The following is a 21966-nucleotide window of genomic DNA, read 5'->3' as shown; positions in this document are numbered from 1 at the left end:
GAATTTAACACAACACTACTTCATAATTACTTTTTTATTGTCAGATTTGATTTTAATATAATAAAAAGCATGTGTTAATTAAAAAGAAACTCTACCTCCATTACTAATAAAGCCTATAAAAGAGTAAATTGAATGACCAGTAGGAAGATTGAGCATCTGGCTTGGGTAATAGATTCTGTCAACTAAGGTTTCATAGGGAGGTAGCTAGTGGCATCAGAGCCTAGAAGGGTAATTATGTTTCTGCTGGTGAAATGAGGGTATTATAAGCAGAGAGAAAAGAATGCTCAGAGTCAGAAGGGAGACCCGCAAAACTTTCTACTGTTTAAGTAGTTTAAAATACTGACTTTTACCTGGGTCGAGGTAGGGTCAAGATAACACATGATGGTGATTCCAAGTCTCAGGTCTGCATCTTTGGATCCACGAATATATACATATAGAAGACTTTGGGGATGTGTATCTCATAACCCTACTATCTTAACTCTAGTTTCCTAGAAAGGAGAGACTGAGGCAAATCTTACAAGCTAATGTGTTATTAAAAAGTGCAATTTTAGGATTACAACAGAGTGGAAGTGAGGTGGAGGAGCAAAAGCAGTTGCGAGGTGGTGTGTTACTGTCCTACAAGAAAGTCAGCTGATTGTTTTATCATGTGTAGTGTCTAGACAGTCCATAAAGAACCACCTTGTCTGGGAACAATTCTTGGGGTAGAGGAGTGGGAGTAAGAACGAGTAAGGAATTCATCCATTAGCTCCTCCATCTCCTGTTTCTTTGGGGTCAAAGCCTAGATTATTTCTGATTCATTACTCATTTTCTTTTATAGACATAGAAATAGATATCCTTGCACACTCTTTGTATGAGACTTCACAGTCCTCCAGCTGGGTTAGGGGGAGTATATACCCCCCTCCCCAATGATGTTGTGCCTGGCCACTCTTAGGTAGATGGGCTCACTGTGCGTTACTAGTTGACTGTTGAGAAACATGACAATGGGATACCTTGGCGAGATTATCCAGAAGATGACAAAGCCTGGATCACAAGATTCCAAGCCGTAAATAGGTTCTGAACACATAGGAATCTTACCCAGCTTAGTTGTACTCACACATCTGAAGATCAGTGTGGTCAGGATCTGGGGAGGAAGTCCACCAGCCAGGGCTCAGATGTGCTTGTCTGAGAGAGTAGCTGAAGCAAATATACCTCACAGATGGAGGGGAAAATGCTGACAGTGGAAAGTGAACTAGGGAAGATAGGAGCTAGCCAGCATGCTGAAGGATAACACTGCCAAGATGGACCAGTGGGAATAAGCTGGACAGCCCAGGCAGCTGGAGTAGAAGGATATTTTCCCTCACAAGTAAGCCTGTCTCTCCATGTTAGTCCACATGGTTCTGAGTAAAGCCTCTTCATAACTGTATATAAAAGCCTGAGCCAAGATTGAGCAGCTAGGTAGCATATCTTAGTGGCTAACAGCACAGGCTTGGGAATCGCACAGATCTGGGTTCAAATTCTGATTCCTTTACTGTGTAACTGTGGGCATTTTCTAAATTTCTATAAGCCTTTCTCGGAGATAAGGAGAAACAATTTGATGGATGTTTTGTAGTAATGAGCACTGTTGGATGGGAGATCCTCCACCCCCAAGTCCATGGTAGCACTGTAAGTCCTAACATGTTGTTGGATGGCTGGGGCTGTATGACATTCTGGCCAGTGAATTGTGAATGGAAGCTACGGGTGTCATCTTGGGGCTGATACATGTTCCTCTAAAGACCGCTTTCTCTCTAGCATGTGGTGATCACATGTTCACAATGGTGACTGCTCTGTCAATTTGCTCCCTGGATAAGTACTAGGAGCAGAATCCCACTGCTGATCTGCGGAATACCTGTAGCATGAGCAAGTCCTAAACCTTCATTGTTATAAGCCACTGAGATCTTTGATGGTGTTGATTAGACAGTGTAACCTGTCCTTTCCTGATATAGCGTGAAAGCACTTTAAGGTTTCTGGCACAGAGCAAATACTCAAGAATATAGTTATTAAAATGGGATCTTCAATTAGGCGTATTCTCCAAAGATCTTTTGTTTTAATGTCTTATCATTAGTGAAAAGAAAATAGGAAGGAAGAAGCAAAAAGGATCTGAATATCTATGGAATTTTGAAGTTTCTTTTTTGTAATCATTAATGTTATCAAAATGAATAAGCATACAGGCAGATCATTATTGCGCATGTAATTATCATAGAAAAGTCTGAAAGTGTTGAGACAAGTGATTGATTGCATGAAAAGTTTATGTAGAAGTAGAAGTATAAATGCATGTGAATTTCCTCTTCTAATTTAATACCTGTGATCATTTCCACCTGGTTGTTTACTTGGACAAGAACTCCAGATAATATGTTGATTATTCATTCAAGGGCTATTATAAAAATAACAGGGCAGAAGAATAGAAAGCATCCCATTAACTTACTTAAGGTGACACTGACCCTGCTACTTTAGTGGTCTCCAAAGGCCAGTTCTGATGTGCTATATCAGAATCACCTGGGGAGTCAAATGGAAGAATTTTAATGTGCAAATAACTTAAAATCCACACAAAAGTTGCAAGATTAATACACAGAGTTCTTGAATTCCTTTTATCAGGATTTACTAATTTTTAACATTTTCCACATTTGCTTCCTTTTTCTTGAGACGAGAATATTCTTTTAAATTACCACGGTGGAGTTATCAAGCTCTCAGAATTCAGCATTGATGTGCTATCTTTATTTAGTCTATAATCCAATTTTGTTTATAGCCCAATTTTGTCAGTTGTCTTAATGCCCTTTATAGCATAATTGTTTTTTCAATACATGATCCAATCCAGGATTATGTATTGCAGTCATTTTCCATGCCTTGTTAATCTCCTTTCATCTGGGATGTTTCAGCTTTTTTTTTTTTTTTGTCTTTTGTTGAATTGATACTTTTGACAAATGCAAGTAACTTATTTTACAGAATGATCTTTACTTGTGTTTGCTTCATGTTTCCTCATAATTCCATTCAGGTTATGTATCCCTTTCTGGAATGCTATAAAAGTGATGTGTACTTTTCTCAGGGCATCACATCTGGAGGTGCTCAAAACCCATCCACCTCTCCTTAATAAGGTTAATTTTGATCACCCAGAAAAGGTTTTGTCCAGTTTCTCTGATGGTTACCATTTTGCCTCTTGCAAGTAATAAGGAATTTATGGTTAAGTACTTTAAGATAATGCATATCTCCTACTCTTCACCAAGTATTACACCTTAGGTTTAGCAATAATTATTGATTCTGGCCCCAGAAAAACAATCTCTACATTTATCAGTTGGTCTTTGGTAAGGAGTAACCCAATTTCTATTCTATGTATGTATCTACGCACGCATCTATGTGTTTCTATGTGTCTATGTTCGGTCTCTATCTACATGATCAGTATGGACTCATGGGCCCCTATTTTATTCAGTGGGTTATAATCTATAAATATTCCTACCTGTTTAGATGCTAAGCTTATCCTAGCTTTGGCCAGTAGAAACCCCTTTAAGTTGACCAAACTGGCTCCGATGTCTTTTTGACATGTTCCCCATTTTGTGTGTGTGTGTGTGTGTGTGTGTGTGTGTGTTTGCGTGTTTGCTGGCAACACTTCCTTACTTTCTAGCAAGGCAAGATGTTTGAGGCCCATGTTGCACCTGCTCTTTCCCAGACCTGGATTTATCGTTCTCCACACTAAGCTAATTGAATTAAATGTCAGAGACTGTGGCCCAGGTAGTTATTTTCAAAGAAAAACTCCCAAATAGTTCTGATGCTCAGGTTGCTGCATGAATACTCTATTATGCGATAAAAGGGGTTATAGAACGCCTCATAATTATGTTAATGATCAGATCCCCTAGCCTATTCTGGGTTCTTGATTCCCGCAGGACTCTGTTTTACACGTTCAGACCATCAGCATGACACCAAATTACTTTCAGGAAATGTCACCTTACTCCCTGGTCTAAACTCGGACAAAGTGGTTCTCTCTTCTGTGTGCCCCTTCTTGCCTGGTTCTAGTCTAGCTTTACCTCAGTGTCTTTTGTTCCCACCTTTGGGTGCTTAGTGCTTGCTTGTTCTGTTCTTTCCTCTGACCCATCATTTGGCAGCATAAAGAAGGCATAACGTATTTCAGGAAAGGAGCAAGTTGTTGGATATCAAGGCCTATTCATTCATTAGTCAACAAATATTTGTGGGTTATTCTGAAACTTGAACTTGCTGGGGGTTATTTTTAAAATATGCATGAAATGAAGCCTCCTCTTCATTTAAATGACCTGGGTGGCCACAAGCAACAGGATTCAAAACTCACTATGATTTCTTTCCCTCCCTTGCTTTTGGTTTGAGTGCTTAGGTGTTCGTTATTGAAGAAATCTTTTAAAATGACTGGCAATTGATTATAATGTCTTGGCTAAAAGGTTAACTGATCGTAAAATTTGAATATGCGCTAAAGAGCACCCGTCCCCTGGCATTCGCTTACACGTGTGCTTTTCTATTTGCTTCCTCTGCAAATACTCCATGAGTAAATTTTGTATGTAATCACTGACTAGCAATAAGGGGCAGGTGTAGGACCGAAGGATGCACAAGACCCAAATGTGGAAGCTGGTGGAGGTGAGGCAGGCATGAAATGCTTAAGACAAACAATGTCAAGTTAAATCCCTGTGTCCGGGGAGAAAGTGGCCCAAGAATATAATCAGATGAAAACGAATCCTCATGGGAGTCACCGCTAAAAAGAATTTTCGATATGAGAAAGTACAAGGCAGAAAGAGCCTTCCTTGGAAGCTAGAGAGACATCCTAGATTCATGATGTGGAGCATAAGGAACACCAGGAGTGGGGTGCTGCCCAGATATAAGGCTGGGGGGGGGGATCAAATAGGGGAACTGCTTGCTTTGCATATCTAAAGGGCCTGAAAGATGTTTCCTGGAGTTTTTTAAAAAAATTTTTATTATGTTCAGTTAACCAACATACAGTACATCATTAGTTTTTGATGTAGTGTTCAACGATTCATTAGTTGCAAATTTAAAGCAGAGTCATTCTGGTTTCAGGGGGTCCACACTGAGGGCCGCGAGGGGAGAAAACCCCACAGCAAGATGCGTTCCTCGCTCTGGACTCTGCCAGAACAATGGGGTGCTGGAACAACTTGCCTGTATAAAGCCTGAGCAGTCCTCATACCTGGAGAAAAAAGCTTTGTTTACACAGAAACTTGCACAGCCACAGTTGACAGAGGCCACATGAGGGAAATTGCCTGTTGGCCAAGGAGCGTGCCCATGTTTGATCTCGTTTCTTCTTTAAGCCTTTTTTTCAGTAGACAGTAGTAGAGCTTCCTGAGACACTACAAGGAAACGAAAGTCCCTTTCACACCCGCACTGAAGAGATTGAAGGCTAGGTCCTTTAACCCGCCGCAGGTCTTCCACTTTCAATCATTTCCCCGTCACGGAGATACGGGGCACACTTTCTCACAGTCCTAATGCCTGCAACTCCCCGTGATCCTCCCTGTACGGCCCTGGCTCGGATGCGGCAAGAGCAGAAAAACAATTGGCTAAGATGCCAGTGTAGCCAGGAAGTGTGTGAAGGGTAGAAGGGGCATTAGGGCAAACCTGGAGGCCTGTTCCAGGGCCTCTGTTGCTGTGATCTGGGTTAAACTACGAAGCTGGTCAGAAGAGAGGAGGATGCAATAAAAATAACAGGTGGCTAACCCGAGTCAGTTGCAGAGTGGGACAAGTTCTGCAAAGCTCCTGAAAAACTGAGGTCTTTCTACCTACAGGCGGTTGGAGAGCAGGTAAATGCTTTGCTGATGCGGTTAGAGACACAGCTCTAGAGAAACCCCAAGGGCAAATGCAGATGGTGAGGCTGTCATTTAGCAAAGGCAGAGTTTTGAGAAATGAAATGCGATTCCCATCACACAGTTATAGCTCTTCCTTCATTGTAAATTAAATGAGCTCATGGCTTCCGAAAATAAACCATAAATAATTTGTAGATCAGCTTTTGATGAATAATAGCGAACCTTAGGAGAGACGAAATACAAAAACGTGCACTTCTTAATAAAGGAGCATAGTGAAATTGCTTGCTGGTTGTTGGGTGACAGCCTGTAAATTGATGTGCTCTTAATCAGGGTACGTTCGGTGTGTCAGGCTCAGAGAGGAAGGTTTATTTTCTGTATTTTGCTGACTGGCACAGTTCCCCTTAAGAGAAACAACAGCAGCAACAAATCAGTTCCTGAAAGCCCCAGCGAACAGCACTGGTTGAGTAATTCACTTTTCTTGTCACTTGTGTGTCCAGGTGGCCTGAACCTGGGGCTGCGTCCCCATGACTGGGTCCCTGGGTCAAGTGGTGCCTCTCCTCCCACCTCTGCCCTCTGACCCCTGTCTCCCAGCAGGAGCCCTCTGAAGTTATAGGCTGAGTCTCCTGTCGATGACCTCACCTCAGGTAGAGGTACAGAGCTGTCTTCTAAAGAGATTTTTAGGATTTGTGGCCATTTGCTTTGAGTATCCTCTGAACAAAATGTCACGGGGGACTAATAAACAATGAGTCAGGTTTTATAAAAAGGCTTTATAATTATGTATTGTTTTCTATTCAGAGACCATCTATATTTAATAGGAGCATTTAAAAATATTTCCTATGGCTCTGTCCACTCGGATTCCGGCGCCCCTGCTCTTCAGGGGTGGCTCAGCCCTTGATGGCTGCTGCCGCCCTCCTAGAAACCAGGTCCAGGCTTTCTCCCCAGGGGAGAGACCGTGGATGGCATCAAAGGCTCAAGTAATGAGTTCAGGAGAGGTTCATGTCTATCAGAAGCATTCACTCTGTGTGCTTTGAAGAATAGAAAAAAAAATAATAGAAAAGAGATCATCTTTAAGAAAGACAAGTATTTGTTGAAAGCGTCTGCATTGGGTGTGGTTCACTTTATGTGCCTAAGTGTGTGTACTGGAGAACAAGAGCATTCGTGGATCTTTCTGTTGGGGTCAGTCTCTAGCACTGTCCTCAAAGAAATATAATTCTAGCCACATATGCAATTTTAAATCTAGCCACACTAAAAAAGCTAAAAGAAACAGGTGAAATTAATTTTAAAAATTTAGCTTAATGCAATCAAAATATTATTTCAACATGTAATTAGTATAAAAATTATCAGTGAGATATTTTATATTCTTTTTCTTTATACCAAGTCTTTGAATTCTGGTGTATATTTTACACTTATTTTTTAATTTAACTTTTCTATTGCAACTATTTCTCTGTATTGCCAATTCCCTTACTCAACACAATTGCTAGTGGTTGAATGCTATTGAATCACAGAAAAGTACTGGAATTTTCTACTTCTATATATTTGGACATGGAAGGTTTTCATTTGGGGCTATTACAAATCGCACAGTATGGTATTTAAAAAGGTAGTGAATGAGAGAACTCTTTTCCTCATTTGCCAATCAAAAATTGCCTATGTACCCCTGGAGTTTGGAGGTGGGAGAGGGAGAGAGTGAGGGAGAGAGAGAGAGACATACAGACAGACTGGGAGATAAAGTAAGAGAGTTAGACCCTGATTTGGGAAGCTGTGTGCATTTTTCTCGTCTGGCATGCCTACGTGCCATGTCCTGTGCAGGGGAGGGGATGAAGGAACCCTATTCCTTTTTAAAGTTTGAAATCCAAGAGTAAAGGAGATAAATGGCACCCTTGGGGGTCTTTCTGCTCTGAGGGTGCTTGTTCCCATAGATGCATCCTTGAGTCATGACAACTCATCAGAACAAAGATGGCTGCATGCAGCACCTTAGGCAGATGGGTCTAAGTTTTCTCTGACTCTAGTGGGGTGTGGGAAACATATATTTCCTTGGTGATAAAGAGTGGTTTGAATGAGATGCTGAGAACAGGAAGGACCCAGAAGTAGCCATAGGGTCATGGCTGGGTAATGCGCCTGGTTATAGCAGTATGGACAGTACAATTCTTAAGAAGTGGCCTTCCAGTAGACACCAACATTAGGTGGTGACCGTGACTTTCATACAGGCTATCACAGAACAGATTAAGATAGAGGAGTGGATAACTCCCTCCTTACCAATGTTATACCCTGCAGGATAAGGTGTGGAAAAAATTCTAAAAGTAAGTTTTGAACCCCAAACGATTAAGAGATCACTGGATTTGGCAGACTTCACTTGGAATTGAGTTAATTAAGTATCATGCCATCAGTTGGAAGTGTAAATGGGTAAACATGGAAATTTAATCTGGTTCTAGAAAAATAAAGACATCTTTGTTTTGCAAAATAAAAGGGGAGGGAGTGAAATGCTCAATCTTTAAAATATGCATTACTTCTGTACTTTCTGCCATGGCTATATTTTTCAGAGGTGAAACAAAAATAAATGACTTCGATTGTTCAGGCACTGCAGAATTGCATATGAGTCCCAGAGGTGATTATTTTCTTCGAAAAACATAGACAGTAACCAAACACAACTTATTTTAGCTGTCTGTATCTGACATGTCATTTCAACTCTATCAAAAGTTTCTTTTTTTCTTGAAAAATAGTTTCATTTATCTCTTTTGGTAGCAAAACAAATTAAGAAGTCTTTCAAGAGGAACAGGATGTGGAAGCTCACTGAGGCAAAGTAAGCTGGGCATGAGGTTCAGAGAACTATTAATAGGAGAGTGATCTTCACTGAAAATTAGCATAATTGAGATGCCCTGAATGTGTCTTGTGTAAATGATAAGAAATTGGTAGTAAATATGAACATGGCTTAACTCAGTTTCCATTATTTGTTGATGATTTACTTAGATTATTCAAGTATTGGATGGCTGTGGGTGGGGGGACAGCTTAATAGCCACATCACCACAACTGAGCATATGTTCAAGTTCAGTGCAGTACAGAATGTTGCAACAAGTAAAATGTGCAACTTTTTCCCTGTAGTTTGCCCTCAGTCGAAGACAATGTGGACAAGTAATGTGTCACGGAATTTTCGAGGAAGGAGGAACATCTAGTCTAGCGACTTCCAACAGTTCAGACCCCAGAACACTTTTATGACAAACCTTTTTTTTTTTTTTTAAGATTTTATTTACATATTTGACAGAGATAGAGACAGCCAGCGAGAGGGAACACAAGCAGGGGGAGTGGGAGAGGAAGAGGCAGGCTCATAGCGGAGGAGCCTGATGTGGGGCTCAATCCTGTAACGCCGGGATCACGCCCTGAGCCGAAGGCAGACGCTTAACCACTGTGCCACCCAGGCGCCCCTATGACAAACCTTTTGTAACACCCTAAAAAAGATTCCATAGACAAGTAATTTATATATGTGTACAACTAAAAATATCCTAACTAGAAGAGAAATAAAATGAAAGTAATTGATGATGGTACATATTTCAATACTTCATTCACAGGTATGGTGAGAGAAGACATACGGAAGTAGCCAGGAACTTGTACTACTCACAGTGAATAAGTTAGATTTAAAAGAAGATCAGGAGCCATTCTGTACAATCCAAGTGCAGAAGCACAGGGAGATACTGGGATATAAATTAGTAGGACCCGTATATATTAAAACCATGCTAAAGGAGCCTGGGTGGCCCAGTTGGTTAAGCATCTGTCTTCGGCTCAGGTCATGATCTTGGGGTCCTGAGATTGAGCCCCGTATCAGGCTCCCTGCTCATCGGGGAGTCTGCTACTCCCTCTCCTTCTGCCCTTCCCCTCTGCTTGTGTGTTTTTTTTCTCTCTCTCTCAAATAAGTAAATAAAATCTTTAAAAAAAACTACGCAAAAATATTGTTTTTATATGTGAAACAGGTTCTAGGCTAATTAATTATAATAAAGCCTGTGACATACCTCAGTGTCAGAGGGACATTAGAAAGTCACACAGGATGCAGGACAACTCTTGATCATTGCCAACTGTGTTAAGCCTTGCAGGGCATCCAGTCCCTGTCCACACTTGTTAAATGCCAGTAGCACTGTCCAATCCTCTGACAACCAGAACTTCACCCATGCATGGCCCAAATGTCCCCTCTGGGGGCAATGCTGCCCCTGAGGAGAACCAATGATCTAGTCTAATCCTCTTGTTTTATAGACGAGTAAATTGAGGACCAAGTGGGTTAAACGACTGGTCCAAGATCTCTCAGCTGGATAGAGGCAAAACAAGGAATAGTTCCTCTTATTCCTGCCCAGAGCCTTATCAACTTGGGCTACATTCCTTCCTAGTGCTCCCAAAACATTTTGGGAAATGGAAGGTCAAATTAAAATTCTTCCAGTTTTTGGAAGAGGAGACCAGAGCATGCATTTTGAAGTTAAGTTTTCCGGTGATTTGGGATTCCTGGAGGAGGGTTGACGAAGTTAATGGAAATGATAGAGAAGCTACCCTGGCATCACTCCCTCATAAGCACCTCTTGGAGTTGTCACTTCCCGGGTCCATTTCTCACCATGTCTGCCTTGGGCAACGCTCTGCTTTTAGGCAGTTCTTCCCAGGGGAATAAGCAACCTGCCACTATACCAGTCATAGCCTCTGCAATATTAACAACATGAATAATAGTCTTCTACTGCCCTATGGTAGTTTTGTGTGGATTATATTTTTGTGGTAAGTACAGCTCTCAGTAAAATACTACAGCTGTATATCTACCTACTATGTGTCAGGCTCTGATCTAGGCCCTTTTGCAGCCTGATTTATTTTCTTCATAACATTTCAGGTAGGTATTATGAGTCCCAATTTACAAATGAGAAAATTGATGCTTAGAGAGTTAAGGAGGGAAGGACAGAAGAAAGAACATTCCAGGTAATTAGCAGAGTCTACAAAGATCCCGAAGTCATAGAGTAGGAGCTAGTTTAACTAAGGTCCAGAGAATTTGTAGAAGAGTTGGAGTTGTTCTTTTGTCTTCTACATTGTATCATTCCTTCTGAATCAGTTTTATAACCTCATTTCTTCCATTCCACTGACACCAGATTCTCTGGAAGAGGGTCCCCACACCATATGTGCAAGTTTGAATCTCTTGCAGTGTGTCTCCTCGCCACACTGTCTTGCTGACATCAGCCATAGGAAAACCTCCAGTGACCTTCGCATTTCCACATTCTTTGACTTTCATTTGGTTCCCAGCTTAGGGGGTTCTGGAGCTCTTGACACAAGTCTGCTTCTTAAGTCTTTCATCTCTCCAATGTCTGTTCTTTCTCCTGTTTTCTTCCAGCTTCTAAATTTACATGTTCTTCTTATCACCATGTGCAAAGAATCATTGCCTACAACCACAGATGCCCTTCTGTACTTCTATCATAATTTGTTTGAATAGAGTTAATTAGTTGATTCACATAAGACTTGGTTCCATAAAGAATTCAAGGCACCTTGTGTGATGTCTCTCCTGAGCCATGATTCTGATTTCCAAACATCCAGGGAATCCTCATTGAGTGATGATATTGACATCTAAAACAGGGTATGGTCAAAGTGGAATTTACTTTTCTTCTGTAAATAAGCTCTTCCACTTTTTGATTTTTCTTCTTTAGAATGCCATCATTATTCCCCCCAGCATCCTGTTAATAACTGCTTCATTTTTATCTCTTCATGTTTAGTAGGTCAGCTTTTTGGAATCTCAAATATTTGTCTTCCCTTTTCCATCTCACTGCTACTGGCCTGCCTTACTCTAACCAGTTATAAGATTTTTGTTTCTACCTCCTCCAAGCCATCTTGCTCTCTGCTTCCAGAATGATCATTATAATGTTCTTTAAACCCACGACTCCCACATCCTCCACTGCATATATATATATATATATATATATATATATATATATATATATAAAATATAAAATATAAAATATAAAATATATATTATATTAGTATTTTTTCTTTCCCTTGATTTCTCCTTTCTCCTCATTCCATCAGTTAACCATTCCTCTTGTTCATTGTCTCAGGGCAGAGATGAGGTAAAACTAAAAACAGAAATAAACAGGAAGTCTTCCATATATTTTCCCCCAAAAGCCTAACCCATAGAACATAGAGCTCAGGTTGTTAGTGGTTTCCTGGTCAAAAACTTGGAGGAGTCAAGATTGTCAACAGACTAAAGAGCAATTCCACTCTGGGCTAGAGGAAAGAGATGTATGGTGATGGTGGTAGTAGTAAGGACATGCTCCACTTTCCAAATAGTGTTACCAGTAGTTGCAAAGACTCAGAAGCTTGTGAACTTCTAAAGAGAGGGAACCTGAACTTCTCAGCATCCCTGCTGGGGATGTGGAGTGATAGGGGTGGCCATATGTTATAGTAGATAGGGCAATAATTAGTCTTTTGAAGGAACCTCAGGGGCTGGAAAGCTGAAAGGGAATATTTTCATAATAAACTGGACAGGAGACTCAAGGATCCAGTTGTCCAGTGCCTTCCCAATCCCTGGGCATGATGCAAACCCTGAACTCACCCTCTCAGGGAGAAAAGGGGAGGAATACTGAAGAAAAAAAAAAAAGAGATTCAAATCTCTGGCCAGTTCAGCAGAGTGGGGCTTAAACTAGAAGTTGAATGATTGAAATCAAGTTATATTGCTTACACATGGAAGTTTGTGGGCTAAGATGCATAGTTTCACATGTAATTAGGTATAAAGCCTTTAAATTGAGTATGGAGCCCTGTAGGATGGTGCTTGAGTCAATGTTTCTGGTTTTACATGTTTTTTCCATTTTTTTTATAACTTACATTTTATTTTGACACGTCTGTTTACAGTTCCTTGGTCATGTCTTCCTGCTTCTGCTGCTTCGTTGGTCCTTCTCTCTGCCTAGAAAGCACTCCTCCAACATCCCCTCACTCCACCCAGCTTTTCAACACCTTCTTAAATGCCATCTGCTTCACAAAAATTTTCTGTTGTTTCCCTTTGCTGAACTCATAGGCATTTTACACATCCTTCTCCTCTGGCCTTTGCTAGACAAAGAACTCCAGACTCCATATTTACACTCAGCTCTTGTGGGTGCAGCAAAGCCCATGGACTTCAGCATTGTTTATGCTCATCCTCACAAACTACAACTACTTAAACATCCTGTTCTCATGACCTGTCTCCCATTGATAATTAATAGGCAGAGGATAAGAAAGGATGAGTTTTATGGTGACCATTCTTTTTTTTTTTTTAAGATTTTATTTAGTTATTCGACAGAGATAGAGACAGCCAGCGAGAGAGGGAACACAGCAGGGGGAGTGGGACAGGAAGAAGCAAGCTCATAGCAGAAGAGCCTGATGTGGGGCTAAATCCCATAACGCCAGGATCACGCCCTGAGCCGAAGGCAGACGCTTAACTGCTGTGCCACCCAGGCGCCCCTATGGTGACCATTCTAGATGATCATTTGGTGCAGGGAACCTTTGATTAGCTTGGAGGACAGAGGAGGGAGTAGTTCATCAAATGAGCTTAAACAATGATCTGTAACCCAGTTCTGTGAACTTTGGCACAAGAACAATGGACTTGAAGTGTCATACTCTGATTCTAACATCAAACAGTCTCTGTAAAAATCTTTTTTTTTTTTTTTGTAAAAATCTTTAATAAACCTGTTTTACTTAGAATTTTCCTGATCTGTGATCTGAATGTTGGGGAATTGTTAAAGCAGCAACAAGTCTGGCTCCCCAAATCTACCAGGAAAGACTGTCCAATTGGGGATACTTCCAAGGGCGCTCACCATAATCTGCTTCATGTCCTGATAATTGCTTGAGCGTGTCTCATAACATTCAATTATAAACTGCCTGAGGTTAGAGTCTGTTTGCCTATCTTTATATACTTCTTATTAACTGGCTTATAGTTAGTGTTCAAGAAATATCTGTTGAATTGGATTTTTTCATATCATTTATTAATCCTACTTAATCTTTTAATGAATCATTAATATTTAATCTCAAAATGAGTTGAGATCCCATATGTTAAATGCCTAGAAGAGAACATAGTAATAGAGACTATCTAGGGTTTTCTGAAAGTCTCATTTTATGTATTCTTTTTCCCCCCCTTTCAGTAATAGTACTTCATTAAATGTGAAACCATATGCAAACCATTTTTCTTCATTTGTAAGATTTTCACATAAATTTTTAATTCAAATTATTTATGAACTAGGTGATGTATCCTAATCTTTATACTGGAAAATACGGTGTCTGTTCACATTGTAGATGTCCACTAATGTTTGTTGATTCTGAATCAACTGTATTTTCTTTAAGAAGTTGTGCTTTGCCTATAAAAGCAAATTGCCTAAAAAGCAAAAACAAGTTTCTCCTTCTCCAGATTTGAGTTTACATCAGAGATGATACAAACACATATATTAAAGATAGTTTTTTTTAGATTGAAAGTGCTTCTGATCAGTGCTTTCAATTGCAAAGATTTAGATTGAAAATGACTTCTGTCTTTCCCTTGCTTACCAGAGTAATGATATAATTTATTTTGTACACTTTGGGGTACTGTTTGGCTCCAAGAGCTAAAATCAACATAAGGGAGTAAATGCCAATTAGAGGTATTTGTGACCTAGCTGAACTGGCCTGGTGCCAAATAGCCCATAGACCTTTGAAGTTCTCAGTTTCTAAGTGTGCTCAGTTTAGGAAATTTTTGGTTTTACCAAGCAGTAATAAAGACCAAAATGTGACCTTTCAGGCTTAAAAAGGTATATGCAAACCAACCCTGTTTCCCTCAAGAATGAACCAAATGCCTCTTTGCCATTATATTTCATGTGGTGTTTGAGCCTTTGGGGCTGCTGGGGAATTTCTGAGACGCTCAATAGGAAGTACCAGTCAGATCCCCACTAGAATGTGCTTGTGCATGTGTGTAAGTATATGTGACAACAGGGATGGGTAGGGTTATGACACAAATGCTGCACAAGTAAATGACTTTACCATTACCTATAAATTTTATGAGGTCAGAGTTTGGGTCATTTTATTTGCCCTTCTTTTTCCTGTGCCCTGAAAATTATCAGTGATAGAGAAAAATTGTTGAGTGGATGAAAGAATCATCTATCTATAGATCAGATTCTATGTGGGTCAACAGATCCCTTAAAACTATGGATGGGTCAGAAGACTCATGAAAACTTCTGAATGTTTTGACATTTGGCAATTGTGATGGTTAATTTTATGTGTTAACTTGACTGGGCCACAGGGAACCCAGATACTTGGTTAAACAATACTCTGGTGTTTCTGCAAGGATGTTTTTAGCTGAGATTAACATTTTAATTGGTAAAGTAGATTGTCCTCTATGATGTGTGTAGACCTCATCTAATTAGTCAAAAGCCAGATGTGAACAAAAATTGACCTTCTCCTGAGAGGGAATTCTTTGCTTGCCAGGCTTTGGACTTCATTTGTACCATTAATTCTCCTGAATCTCAAGCCTGCTGGCACATACTCCATGGGCCCATGTCTTACAATAGATTTGTTTCTATATCTGTATATATAAATTCTATTGCTTTGGTTTCTCGAAAGACCTGGCTAATATAGCCACTGTGTAATTGTAGGCAAGTCATCTAGTTTCTCTCTCTTTCCTCTTCTCTAAATATCAAGATAATAATATTTGCTCTTCAGAGTATATATGATTGCACACATGAATCAGATGCCTGTGTTTAAAATATGATTCTAAATGATTAAAGATAGTAACTCATTTAACCTTAGTAAAAGGCCAATGAGATAACTTATACCCATTTTATGGACAAGGAAACTGAGGCACAAAGGAATTCAATAGCTTGCCCAAGTTTACATGGTTAACAATATTACATGTTCACTGCAACCCATGAACTCTTTCCAAAGCACACTAGAAGGCTACATTTCCCAGTCCACCCAGAAAAGTGGGTAGGTAGGAGCTACATGATTGATTTCTAGTTGATAATGTGTGGACAGAGATGATGTATGTTATTTCCAGGCCTGTCTATAAAGCACAGTCACAAACCATCACATTCCTTTTTTCCCTTTCCATGACCACACTGAGGTCATTTGTTGAAGGTGTCAAAGTAGTGAGATTAGAGAAACATGAGTCTCTGACTCATCCCTTAGGAAAGAACTGCCAGCAGAGCCACTCCATGAGAAATAAATTACATTGTACTTTGCATGATGAGCAATAATTTCTCACTGAATCAAACCTCTGAGATTTTAGGGTTTGTTAGCCCAACAGACTAACAGCGTGTTAGTGTTGGGGTTTAAACCAAGGTATTGGATGTAGAGATTATTTCCTTAACTGGTGTGATGCAGTGTTTTCAGCTCTAGGCACAGGGAAGGCACTTAAAAATATTAATTCTGATTATTATTATTTTTCTTTTTTTAATTTAAATTCAGTTAGCCAATGTATAGTACATCTTTAGTTTTTGATATAATGTTCAATGATTCATTAGTTGTATTATCTTGTCTTTTGAGAAGTCTTCATAATGTAAATAAAGTAAAAACATTTGGGTATTTTTTATTGAAGTATAATTAACATATAGTGTCATATTAGTGTCAGATGTACAATATGATTCAACAATTCTATACATTACTCAGTGTTCATCAAGGCAAGTAGACTGTAATCCCCTTAACCTATTTCACCCATCCCTACCCATCTCCCCTCTAGCAACCACTAGAGTTTGTTCTCTGTATTTCAGTCTGTTTTTTTTGTTTTCCTTTTTTCTTTGTTCATTTGTATCTTAAATCCCACATATGAGTAAAATCATTTGGTATTTATCTTTCTCTGTCTGACTTATTTCACTTAGCATTATACCCACTAGGTCCATCTATATTGTTGCAACTGACAAGATTTCATTCTTTTTTATGGCTGAGTAATATTCTATTGTGTGTGTCTATGTGCATATCACCACTCCTTTATTCAACTATGGATATACACTTGGGTTGCTTTCATATCTTGGCTATAATAATGATGTAATAAACATAGGGGGGGTGCATATATCTTTTTGAATTAGTGTTTTCATTTTCTTTGGGTAAATACCCAGTAGTGGAATTACTAGATCATATAGTAATTCTAATTTTAATTTTTTGAGGAACGTCCACACTGGTTTCCACAGTGACCAGACCAATTTGCATTCCCCCAACAGAGCACAAGTGTTCCATTTTTTCCATGTCCTCACCACCACTTGTTATTTCTTGTCTTTTGGTACTAGCCATTCTGGAAGGTGTAAGGTTAAATCTCATTGTGGTTTTGATTTGCATTTCCCTGATGATCAGCGATATTGAGCATCTTTGTTTTAATCAAAGCTAAATGGGTTTTGTTATAGTTAGATTTGTTAATATGTTAATGTGCGTTATGAATTTCCTAGATAGAGGAGTGTGATGTGTTCTTAAAATGACTTGTCCTATAGAACTCTTTCTGTGAACAACACTTAGGAAATGTATTTTGGAAGCAGCATATGTAGCAAGCACTTTGGAGCTATACTTTCTGGGTTCAGATCCCAATTCCTCCCCTAATAGTGATATGGCCTTGGACAGAACATTTCACCTTTCTGAACTTCAGTTTCTTCATAGGTAAAATGAAGATGATAGTAACTACTTTACAGGGTTGGTAAATTTTCTTGGTCTGATATTTTGAAAAGGTTAGAAAACTGGCATGTAGTAAATGCTGTCTGTGTGTGTGTTTAGTAAATTAATGAATACATTCTTCTCTTGCCTTGTCTACTAGTTTCCTATACTGTAAGCCCCTTGAAATCTAGGAATGCTTTTTTCAGTATTTGGAGCTTTACTACCTTAATACCTAGGAATGACTAGTAAGCATATACCTGGTGCTTAATAAATGTTGAAGAATTGAATGGAAAAGTGAATCTCTTCCCATGATAGGAGGTCAATAATTTGTAACTAAGTTTTTGTTATCTTTATGCAGATCCAAGTTAAAGAATACCCACCTTTTGGCATTGTTATCAACAGATATCTGGTTGAGAAGAATGCAACAAATAACTTTATCTCCAACTCTCGTGCTCAAGGTGCACAGGTAAGATAAGCAACAATCTCTTTTACTTCTTGAGTATGTTACATACCATGTCAGAACTTGGGAGAAGAGATTTTAATTAGTTAAGCAGCAGAGTTAGATTAAGGAATGATAGCTAATTTTTTAAAAGCATTTTCTCAAGGCTGTAATTAGTGTTAGTTATTTACCCCAAAACAATATTTTCCCTTGTATGCACCAGTGAGTGCTAATCACAGGTTCACCTTGGTGCATACTGGCCATATGTTTCCAGACACTTCAATCAGAATTTCTAATTGTTGGGAATGGAGATTTGAGCTAAAAAAAAATGTAATTGATAGACAGAAGGTAAAAAATAGATTAAAAAACCCACTAAGGAACACCACCAACAAAATGGGAGGCTGAATTAATAAGAATTTGTACTGCATGTAGAGAGGGGCCAAATACTCTACTTCCTAGGCAGAGACAAGGAGAGAAGTCAGGAGAACCAGAGGGGTTTTGAGGACCCAAGAGTGGCCTTTCCCACAAGTAAGGTATGTGGTAGTGATATTTGGAGGGGTCTCTCACTGGTGGTAAGTCCAGACAATGACATCTGAAAGTAAAACTAAAAGATAATCAATTCAAAACCATTTGCTTGGACTTCTCTCTTGTCAGGAAAGTAAGCTGAAAAGTTTGTTGTAACACAGTGTTTTTAAATGGGGGTTCCCAGACCCCAGAGACCTTAGGATATATATCTTGAATGCCTAAGAGTTCTATGAAAGAATTTTCAGATACTATGGGATTTTTTGTTTTGTTTTTTGGAGGGTAGGGGCTTGGGTTTTTTTTTTTTTTTTTTTTTTTTTTTTTTTTTTTTTTTTTTTTTTAGAGAGAGAGAATGCAAACAGGACAGGGAGGGGCAGAGGGAGAGTGAGAATCTTGAGCAGACTCCAGGCCCAGTGTGGAGCCAGACGTGTGGCTTGATCTCACGACCTTGAGATCATTACCTGAGTGGAAATCAAGAGTCAGATGCTTAACCAACTGAACCGCCCAGGCACCCCAGATATTATGTTTTCACTGTGATGACAAACTAACTACCCTTCCAGCTCAACTAACAGACATTTTGAATTATTCGTATGGCCATGATATTAAATAGAAAGAAGACAGAATATTTCCTTCATTTCAGTACCTGGGTTTGCTATCAGTCAGAAAAATGGGTTGATTAAAAATGAAAATGAGATGCTCACATTAAGTGAGAGCCAAATGATGCCACGGTGTGCTTACGTAAGAATTTGAGTAGATAAATGTGGAAGAATTGAGTTGTCATACAGCATATGGCAATGTAACTCAATAACATTAAAAAAAATTAACCAATTATATAAAAATTTCATGAGTATAGTTAACAAACACTACTTTAGTTTCGGGTGTACAACATAGTGATTTGACAAGTTTATATATTATGCTATGCTCACCACAACTGTAGCTGCCATTTGTCACCATACAGCGCTATTACACTGTCACTGACGATATTCCTTATTCTGTGCCTTCTATTCCTGTGACTTATTTATTCTATAACTGGAAGCCTGTGTCTCCTACTTCCCTTTACCCGTTTTGCCCACCCTCCCACCTCTTCCCCTCTGGCAATCATCACTATGTTTTCTGTATTTCTAGGTTTGATTCTTCTTTTTATTAATTTTTTTGTTTTTTAGATTCCACATATGAGTGAAATTATATGGTATTTGTCTCTCTCTGACTTATTTCACGTAACATTATACATGTTTTCACCCCTTTTTATGTAATATTCCTGTGTGTGTGTGTGTGTGTGTGTGTATGTGTATGTATGCATGCATGCATGCCACATCTTAATCTGATCTACTATGGATGGACACTTAGGTTGCTCTTGTGCTACTGCAAATTATGCTGCAGTAAACATAGGGTGCATGTATCTTTTCAAATTAGTGTTTTCATTTTCATAGGTAAATACACAGTAGTGGAATTATTGGATTGTGTGTTATTTCTATATTTAATTTTTTGAGGAACCTCCATACTCTTATCCATGGTGGCTGTATCCATTTACATTCCTACCAACAGTGCATGAGGCTTAATTTGTCTCTATATTTTCACCAACACTTGTATTTTTTTGACTTTTTCGTTTTAGCCATTCTGACAGGTGTAAGTTGATATTTTATTGTGGTTTGATTTGCATTTCCTCGATGATCAATGATGTTGAGCATCTTTTCATGTGTCTGCTGGCCATCTGTATGTCTTCTTTGGGAAAATGTCAATTTAGGTCCTTTGCCCATTTTAATTGGATTATTATTTTGGGGGGGTTGAGTTGGTTAAGTTCTTGATATATTTTGGATACTAATCCCTTATTGGTTATATCATTTGCAAATATCTTCTCCCGTTCAATAGGTTGTCTTTCATTTTGTTGGAAATTTCCTTTCTAGTGAAAAAGTTTTTGTTTTGGTATAGTCCCAACAGTTTATTTTTGCTTTTATTTCCATTGCTAAAGGAGACACATCTAGAAAAATGTCTCTATAGCTGATGTCAAAGAGATTACGGCATATGTTTTCTTCTAGAATTTTATGGTTTCACGTCTCTCATTTAGGTCTTTAATCCATTTCGAGTTTTTGTGCATGTTATAAAAAAGTGGTTCAGTTTCATTATTTTGTATGTAGCTGTCCAGTTTTTGCAGTATCATTTATTGAAGAGACTGTCTTTCCCCCATTGTATATTCTTACTTCCTTTGTCATAGATTAATTGACCATATAAATATGGCTTAATTTCTGGGGTCTCTATTCTATTCTGTTGATCTATGTGTCAATTTTTGTGCCAGTATCGTGTGGTTTTGATTACTACAGCTTTGTAGTATGTCTTGAAATCTAGAATTGTGATACTTCCAGGTTTGTTCTTCTTTCTCAAGATAGCTGTGGCTATTCAGGGTCTTTTGGTTTCATACAAATTTTCTAGTGTTGTGAAAAATGCTGTTATTGCTTTGATCAGAATTTCATTGAATCTGGGGACACCTGGGTGGCTCAGACAGTTAAGCAGCTGCCTATGGCTCAGGTCATGATCCTAAGGTCTTGGGATCAAGTCCCCCATCGGGCTCCTTGTTCAGCTGGGAGCCTGCTTCTCCCTCTCCCTGCTGCTCCCCCTGCTTGTGCTCACTCACTCTCTCTCTCTGATTAAAAAAAAAAAAAAGAAACTGAAGAAGGCTCTGGGTAGTATGGACATTTGAACAATCCAAGTTAACAGTTTAACAACTTAATCCAATTCTTTCAATCCAAGACCACTTATTTATGTCATCTTCAATTTCTTCATCAATGTTTTATGGTTTTAAGAGTATGGGTATTTTACCTCTTGGTTAAGTTTGTTCCTGGGTATTCTTTTTAGTGTAGTTGTAAACAGGATTGTTTTCTTAACTTCCCTTTCTGCTACTTCATTATTAGTGTATAGAAATTCTACCAATTTCTGTATATTAATTTTGTATTCTGCAAATTTACTGAATTCATTAATTGCTTTCAGTAGTTTTTTGGTGGAGTCTTTAGGATTTTCTGTGTATAGTATCATGTCGTCTGCAAATAGTGTTTTACTTCTTCCTTACCAATTTGGATGCCTTGTATTTCTTTGTCTTGTCTGACTGCTGTGGCTGTGACTTCCAGTACTATGTTGAATAAGAGTGGTGAGAGTGGGCATCTTTGTTTTGTTCCTGACCTTAGAGGAAAAGCTCTGTTTCCCACCATTAAGTATGAAGTTAGCTGTGGGTTTTTCATATATGACTTTTATTATGTTGAGGTATGTTCCCTCTAATCTCACATTGTTGACAGTCTACATGAACAGATGTTGAATTTCATCAAATGCTTTTTCTGTACCTATTGATATGATAACCTGATTTTTATCCTTTGTTTTGTTGATGTATTGTATCACATTAACTCTTCTCTAGATATTTGGAGACTTCATCTGTGAAACAAACCATCTGGTCCCAGACTTTTATTTTTTGGTAGTTTTTTGATTATTGATTCAATTTTGTTACTAATATCGGTCTGATCAAATTTCATATTTTTTCTTGATTGAATTTTGGAAGATTGTATGTTTCTAGGAATTTATTTTCTAGGTTGTTCAATTTGTTGGCATATAATTTTTTTGCATATAATTTTCCATAGTATTGTTGTAATTGGTGTTTCTGTGGTGTCAGCTGTT

The 21966-nt window shown here is 38.8% G+C and overlaps 1 long non-coding RNA gene across 2 annotated transcripts in view; it reads left to right on the top strand.

Annotated features, from left to right (window-relative positions):
• The window catches only part of LOC130543032 (uncharacterized), a 203175-nt gene that overhangs the window by 133954 nt on the left and 47255 nt on the right, over positions 1 to 21966 (top strand). For both annotated transcript variants that reach the window (XR_008958040.1, XR_008958041.1), the window contains exon 4: positions 17707 to 17814. This is a non-coding gene — a long non-coding RNA (uncharacterized LOC130543032). The remainder of the gene's footprint in view (positions 1 to 17706; positions 17815 to 21966) is intronic.

Source organism: Ursus arctos, unplaced genomic scaffold, assembly GCF_023065955.2.
Source record: "Ursus arctos isolate Adak ecotype North America unplaced genomic scaffold, UrsArc2.0 scaffold_10, whole genome shotgun sequence".
Taxonomy (NCBI): Eukaryota; Metazoa; Chordata; class Mammalia; order Carnivora; family Ursidae; genus Ursus; species Ursus arctos.
Note: the sequence above shows the minus strand (reverse complement) of the source record. Positions and strands in the feature narration are given on the sequence as shown.